The sequence below is a fragment of the Cnephaeus nilssonii genome (assembly GCF_951640355.1).
Source record: "Cnephaeus nilssonii genome assembly, chromosome: 21".
NCBI classification, from domain to species: domain Eukaryota; kingdom Metazoa; phylum Chordata; class Mammalia; order Chiroptera; family Vespertilionidae; genus Cnephaeus; species Cnephaeus nilssonii.
In genome coordinates this window covers 36,007,035-36,015,037 of record NC_137092.1, presented here as the reverse complement: position 1 = coordinate 36,015,037, position 8,003 = coordinate 36,007,035, and the positions used below count along the sequence as shown (strand labels likewise).

Here is an 8,003-nt window from a genome sequence, read left to right as displayed (position 1 = left end):
TATCGAGTTAATTCTGGGCAAAAGGAATAACGTTACCCCTAGATTTATTCCATTCGTGTAGATGAAAAACAGTAACAAGGACTACCATATTAAGTATTCTCTATAAGAATCACCTCACCAGAACTAATCGTCTACCCAGAGCTAATGGTAGAATGGGTTCTAAAATGGGCTGTGTGTAGATGGGATGCTGAGGCATCGAATTAATAACATTACACTGCCTTTCTCCTCCTTCCCTCCCCGCTCAAAACCCTTTGATTCTTCCCTATTATTTATGGAATAACAAGTGGAACTTTTTATAGCAGCATTCAAAATCCTCTCCAATCTGGTCCCAGCCTACATTCCACACCAGTGGCATTTAATAGAAATATGACGCAAACTACAGGTGTCATTTAAAATTTCCTAGTAGCCACATTAAAAAAAGTAAAAAGAAACAGGTGAAATTAAATATATTTTATTCAACCCAACATATCCAAAGTATCATTTTGGTGTGTAATCAACATAAAACATCATTAATGAGATATTTCGCATTATTTTTTTTTTTTCTACAAAGACTTTCAATGTGATGTGTATTTGACACTTACTGCAGGTCTCAGTTTGGGCCACCACATTTCAGGCCACATGTAGCTGGTGGTTATTCTATGGGACAGCGTGATTCATCACCATGTCCATCTTCTACACAATACCCAACTCAAATCAAAGCCGACCCTTCCCCGTTTTAAGACCGTGTCTTCTAATTCCTCACCCTGGAGAACGGAGGGAGAGGCCTTTTTCTGATAAGCTGAAGGCTGCCTCTGAGGCTGCCCTTCGGTTTCTCCCTTCCCAGGTTTCGGATCTCCTAGGACGCGTCTGCCCGTATCCCAAGACCTCGCCATTTCCCCGACATGTTCGCTCCGGAGACCTCACTGTCTCCGCGGCCTAGGCCTCGCCACTCTGTCTCCCGGAAGAGGGTCTACTCTATGGTGGGGCGAACTCCGGCCTCTCTGGCACTCTAGTCCTCCAGTGGACCATCTATGGTCTCCCCGGAAGCTCCTGCGTGAGGCGGCTGGGAAACCGGAAATTGCGCTCTCATTGGTCGCCACCCGGGTTTCAAATTGCGGCTGAGGCCTGAGGACCTTTGACTGACGTCCTCTGGGCTTCGCGCGGGAGCGACTCGCGAGTGGCCCCTCAGGTGTGGTTCTGGGGTTTTCTGCGGCGCGGCGCCGGGAGGCCGGGGGCGGGGGGCGGGGGAGGGGGAGAGTGGGGAGCGGCAGCTGCGCGGCGGGCGGGTTCCGCGGGTCCCGAGCGGGGAGCCGGGCGGGATGAGCTGGCGGCGGGGGCGGCCTGGGACGGTGGCGCCGGGCGGAGCGGGCTGTGGGGAAAGGGCTGTGAGCGGAGGACCGCGGGGGGTGGAAGCCGAGGGGCAGTGACCACCTCACCAGTAGTCGGGGTACGATGTTGAGCTGGACGCGGGATTGGAGGGAAACTGAGGCACCCGGAGCACGGAGGTGGGGGAGAGGGCGGCGGGAGAAGGACTGGAGGTGCGTCAAGAGTTTAGGGTAGCGATTTTCGGGGCTGCGGGTCCAGTGTCTCAGAGGCCTGGGGTGCTTGTTTGAAGAAGGCTCACTTTGGGGCCACATCCAGACCTCCCAAACTCTATCAGGAGATGAGGCTCAGGAATATGTGTTTTAATCAGCACAGCCCCCTCCCCTCCACCCCCCGTTGATTCCTGGACATCCTAAACGTTGAAAACCACTGTTTTAAAGCGACGCCGTGAGAAAATGCTGCTGCTCATTCTGTTGGGTTTTTTTTTTGGGGGGGGGGGGAGGGGGGAAAGGCTGTGAACGATATTCACCACTGAGAGAAGAGATCAATGCCGAGAGGAAGCTTAGTTTACTTTCCTGGAAGGGAAGGAAGGGAAAGGGCCACAGTGATAAGGAAGGGAGGAGGATTTGGGGGCTGACATTGAGCAGACCTGAGGGGGTGGTAGTTTGTTAGTTCTTCAGGAGACCCTGGAGGCAGATGTCCTAGGGAGGTGCCTTATCAGTCTTTTTCCAAAGCCTGTAAAACACGCTTAGAGCACGAGTTACGAAGAGTTCAAAAGAGGCTTGTTGGAAGGGGAGGGGGAAGGGAACTGTCTACCAACTAGAGACTTCTGGGTGCAAATTACCCCTGAGTTGTAAAAAAAAAAAAGGCAGGGAGGCGGGGTATGCAAGAATGTAACCTTGAAAGTGGGTTATCTTGTCTTGCAGTTTGAATTGAGAGGCTGTTTGAATCAGAGGAACTAACCCTCTTGGGATTGATTACCAGGTGCTTTCTCTTAAAGTGTGGAAGGCCCACAGCAAGGAAGAAAGAGGCCTTTTGCTTGCTCTCACACTCATCCTTTCTCCCGCGACTGCACTGGGCAGGATCACAGCTTTTTTTTTTTTTTTAAATATATATTTTATTAATTTTTTACAGAGAGGAAGGGAGAGGGACAGAGAGTTAGAAACATCGATGAGAGAGAAACATCCATCCGCTGCCTCCTGCACACCCCCCACCTGGGGATGTGCCCGCAACCAAGGTACATGCCCTTGACCGGAATCAAACCCGGGACCCTTGAGTCCGCAGGCCGACGCTCTATCCACTGAGCCACACCGGTTAGGGCAGGATCACAGCTTTTTATAGTCCTTAAGTGACAAAGAGTGTGTGCCAGCTTAAAAAAAAAAATACGCAGAAAACAGAAGTGTGTGAAGTTAATCTCTCATCCCTAACCGGTTTCCTCCTCAGGCTGGCTGCTGTTAACTGCCTGATGTTACAGCCTTCCTGACTCTTCTTCACATATTCACATATTTAAACAATTGTGCGATCATTTTGTTTGTATTGTTCTGCACCTTAAGTTTTTTTCAAACAATATCAGGGACAGCTTTACATAAAATATACATGGAAAAAAATATACATGAAATACTTTCTTTTAAAGATTTCGTAGTACTGTGTTACAGGGCTGTACAAGTTTCTTTAAACAGTTTGCCGTTGATGGATTTTTAGGTTATTTCCTGGCATGTTGGTTTGGTAAACTCTTGTATACTATCTTTGTACATGTGTAACAGACCTAGTAAGAACTAAAAAGTCAGAATAGTCGTGTTTTTTTTCCTTATAAGAAAAAGTTTTTATTAACTTGTTAAAAAACAAAATTCAACCAAGTAAATTTGAAGAGCCAATTGGCTTTAAATATGGGCAACATCCCATCTAGCAATTAGAAGGGGTTGTACAAAATTAGAAGGGGTTGTACAAAATGGAAGATTTTTATAGGAAGATGGATGGAGCAAGGATTACTTTTTTTTTTAATCCTCACAGGAGAATATTTAGAGAGAGGGGAGGAGGCGGGGGGGGGGGGGAGAGAAACACCGATGGGAGAGACACATGGATTGGTTGCTTCCTGCATATGCCCTGACACAGGCCCAGGTTGGGGATTGAGCCTGCAACCGAGGTAAGTGCCCTTGACTGAGAATCGAACCTGCAACCCTTCAGTGCAGGGGTCAATGCGCTAACCATTGAGCACACTGACCAGGGCAAGAAGTTCATTTTTTTAAATATATATATATATATATATATATATATATATATATATATATATATTTACAGAGACGAAGGGAGAGGGATAGAGAGTTAGAAACATCCATGAGAGAGAAACATCAATCAGCTGCCTCCTGCAACACGCCCTACTGGGGATGTGCCTGCAACCAAGGTACATGCCCTTGACCGGAATCGAACCTGGGACCCTTCATTCCGAAGGCTTGATGCTCTATCTACTGAGCCAAACCGGTTAGGGCTGTTTTTATTTTTATTAGTCTTAAAATCACAGTTGTCTTCAAAGGTAGAGATTTAAAAAAAAATTTTATTGAATTTATTGGGGTAACGTTGGTTAACAAAGATAGAGATTTGAAGGTGAGATGTAGAGTCTTTTGAACTAAGTGTAGGGTAAAAACCACTCCTTTTTCATCATCATGATGAATAGAACTGTTCTTGCTCTATGATTTCAATGTAGGAGGGGATAGACATAAAAACATAAATATAATGTGGTAAGTGTTAATAGATTTGCTCTGGTGTCACCAGCCTCCCTTGGGGAGTCAGAAAAGCCTTGACCAAGGAAGTGACTTTTGACCTAGATAGAAGAATGAGTGGGAATTTTTGAGAACAGAAAATGGAACATAGAAGGAGGAGAAAGGACGGAGTGCTAAGGCCCGCCCTCCCCCAGTTGAAAAATCTGATACAACTTTTGACTCCCCCAAAACTTAGCTACTAATAGGTAATGTTGACTGGATGCCTTACTGATAACATAAACAGTCGATTAACATAATTTGTATGTTACATGTATTCTATACTGTATTCTTACAATAAAGCTAGAGAAAAGAAAATGTTATTAGGAAAATCATAAGGAAGAGGAAATACACTTAACAGTTATTTATTGGAAAAAACTTCGTGTATAAGAGGATCCGTGCAGTTCAAACCAGTGTTCAAGGATCAACTATAACTGGCAGCTTGGTATAGTGAAAAAGGATAAACTTTTGACTTGAGCAAGTTTTTTGACTTCTTTAAGCCCCAGTTTTCTCTTTTAAGGCTTAACAGTAATCAGGCTGCACTCAAAAGAGGTTCCAAGTGGAAAAGGAACAAGATCTAGCTTTGGATTCACAGTCCATCAACTGACTTCATTTTCTCACATACATCCTTGATCAAAGCCTTTGCTCATGGTGTTTTCCCTCCCACTTTTTCCAGTATTCTCCCATTTGAAAATCCTTCCACTACTATCTCCATTCCCTCTCATCCCTCCTCTGCCTAAGAGTCAACAATAATTTGTCCTGCTCTGAACTTCCATGACTCTTAAATCAGTATCTTTTTTAATGGCACACTTTCTGCTGGTGTTAGAGCCAAGTAAGCATCAGAAGAGGAGGACAAACTGGATGCTAAATGCATCCATTTATATCAATTACAATAAATGGTTAGAGAGATGATTTGACAAATTGGATTTAAAAACCCAAAGTTTTAGATATATGCTTTTTACGAGGGACACACAAAAAATTTAAAGGCATGCAAAAAATTGAAAGTAATTTGATAAAATACATACCTGGAAATATTAACTATAAGAAAGTTGGCATGACTATACTAATATAAGATAAAATATATTTTAATACAGGAAATATCTTATTTGAGATGGAAAAAATTACTGAGTAATGATAATCACTATACAGTGACAGTTTACCAAGAAGATAAAGTAATTTAAAGCATATATATCTGATTAAAAGTCCTTAAAATAGATGAAATCCTTAAAATAGATTACATCTCTTAATTATTTATAGGTCAAGCTGGCAAATTAGCAGATATGGGAGATTGTAAAAAACCAACAAGCTTAACCTAATGAACATAGAGTTTTTTGCAAGCATACATTACAGAATTGATCAAGTAGACTAGAGGTTTTCAACTGGTGTGCTGCAAGAATTTTTAAAACATGCACTATTTAAAACCTGACTATTTAGTCAGGGGCACTGAGCTCTTTTCCCTTAGATTGTCAAATAAAAAAATGACAACAGCTAACACAACAATAGCTACTCTACTCGGTGTGAATGAATCAAAATTATACTTTTTTTGTCAGATCAGCAAAAAATACTTTTTGGTGTGACACAGAATTTTAGTAATTAGCTTATGTGTGCCATGAGATGAAAAAGGTTGAAATCGCTAAATAGACCATGGCGCAAGCCATGCGGGAAGCGTGCTACAACTTTACAAAGGCCCTGGTATCACTAGGCCATAGGATTTTTTTTTTGTTTGTTTTTTAAATTTAAACTTTTTTTTTAAGATTAACAAAATAGAGGAAGGGAGGCATAGAGAGACAGACAGAGAAATAAGAGACATTGACTTCTTGTTCCACTTAATGCATTCATTGGTTGAACCTTATATATGCCCTGACCAGGGATTGAACCCACAGTCCTGGAATATTGGGTGGATGTTCTGAGCTACTGGGTCAGGGTTAAGTGATAGAAGTTTTTCAGCTTCATTATCCATTGTGTATCAAAACATCCTTATGTGGCACATGACTGTAGTAAGACCTAGAAACAAATCAGCACACACTGGAATATTATACAACAGTCAAAATAAACGACATTGATGAACTTTGCAAACATTATGCTAAGTGAAATGTCAGACACAAAAGGACAAATATTGTGTAAGTTCACTTATATGAGTTGCCTAGAATAGGCATATTCATAGAGGCAAAATAGGATAGTGGTTACCAGGTCAGGGGAGATTAGGGAGGTAATTGCTTAATGAGTAGAAGTTCATTTTGGGGTGATGAAGTTCTGGAGATGGATGAATAATGGTGATGGTGTACAATATTGTGAATGTACTTTTTGTCACTGATTTGTACACCTAAAAATGGTAACTTTTATGTTATATATGTGTAGTTTACTGCAATAAATTTTTTTAAAGAACTGAAGTGACAATACAGCAAAATATTATTTTAGTGAAACAAAAATCCCTAAAATAATCCAGATATAACATATCTGCTTTTATTTATTTTTATTTTTTAATATATTTTTATTGATTTCAGAGAAGAAGGGAGAGGGAGAGAGATAGAAACATCAGTGATGAGAGAGAATCATTGATCAGCTGACTCCTGGACCGGCCCTCCCCTCTCCCACTGGGGTCCAAGCACACAACTGGGCATTGAACTGTGACCTCTTGGTTTGTAGGTTGATGCTTAACCACTGATCCATACCGGCCAAGCAACATGCTTTAAAAAAAATAAGTTAAAGGCAACCAAACTATACACACACTTTTTAGGATTCCATTTTGGATGCACTTAAAGTGCACAAAAAGCAATGGAAGAAAATAAAACCTTAGGAATCAGGATGGTTGTTGGGAGGCAGGGGAAATGGGATGGGCAATATGGTTGTCAGAGTCCTAGTTTGTAGATGCTTATTGCATTATTATTTTTATATTTTTTAGAGAGATGACGGGGGTGGGGTGGGGAGGACAGAATGAAAAAGAAAAACGGGGTCAGGGAATTAACCTGCAACCCAGGCATGTGCCCTTGACCGGGAATTGAACTTGCAACCCTTCGGTGCATGGGCCAACGCTCTACCATGGAGCCACACCAGCCAGGACTGGTCAAACATTTTTAAAATATATATTTTTTATCGTTTGGTTACCTCATACATGCCCCAACCTGCAACCTGGGTTATGTGACCTGACGGGAAATTGAACCTGCCACCTTTTGGTTTATGGGACGACACTCTGACCATCTGAGCCCCTAAGCACAGCCAGGGATGCTTATTGCATTATTAAGAATCAGGTAGAAGTGAGCCAGGTATGGATAAACAGAGTATGTCTTGAAGCAAAGGATTGTGGTAAATTCTGTGCACTTGAGGTCTAAAGGGAAAAAATGCCAATAGTGGGGATTTAAGAGCGCTTCTGAGTTTGACATTTTGACTACAGCAGTTTATTAATTGGCACATAACATCCTTATGTTTCTCCTGCCTCATCTATAAAATAAAGATAATATTGCCTACGTCATAAGGAATATCTAATATTAAATGGGGTAACACATGTGCCTGGTACAGAGTAAACTCTAAGTCTTTGCCATTTGTTTTATCTAATGCTATGCAATAAACCACCAAGCAATTTAGTGAGTTAAAGCAACAGCTATTTTGTTTATTACCATTCTGTGGGCTGAGATGTGGTTTTTCTGGTGGTTTCATTTGTGGTCTATCATTTAGCTGTAGACAAGTGTCAGCTGGGGCTAAAGTGTCTGAAGACGTGTGTTGCTTTTTCAGGGTATGTATGCCTGAAAGGCTGGGGCTCAGATGAACAAATAAGACTCTCCAGATATCCCTTTTTCCCCCTTAAATTTATTGGGGTGACATTCACACAGCCTTTCTGTGGGATCTCCAGTAGGGTAGCCGATTTTAGGCGCTTTGAAGAACATAAAAATGAAGCTGCCAGGCCTGGAATTGGGACGTTTTGGTTCTGCTGTGACTAGAAAAAAAAAAAAT

General features: G+C 42.1%; 1 protein-coding gene across 10 annotated transcripts in view; it reads left to right on the top strand.

Annotated features, from left to right (window-relative positions):
- Positions 1 to 1,063: 1,063 nt before the first annotated feature.
- The window catches only part of MDM4 (MDM4 regulator of p53), a 38,480-nt gene continuing 31,540 nt past the window's right edge, over positions 1,064 to 8,003 (top strand). For 9 of the 10 annotated variants that reach the window (XR_013812970.1, XR_013812971.1, XR_013812972.1 and 6 more), the window contains exon 1: positions 1,064 to 1,168. The gene's annotated coding sequence lies outside the window, so the exon portion shown is untranslated. The remainder of the gene's footprint in view (positions 1,169 to 8,003) is intronic. The other variant, XM_079761629.1, reaches the window with a different exon arrangement.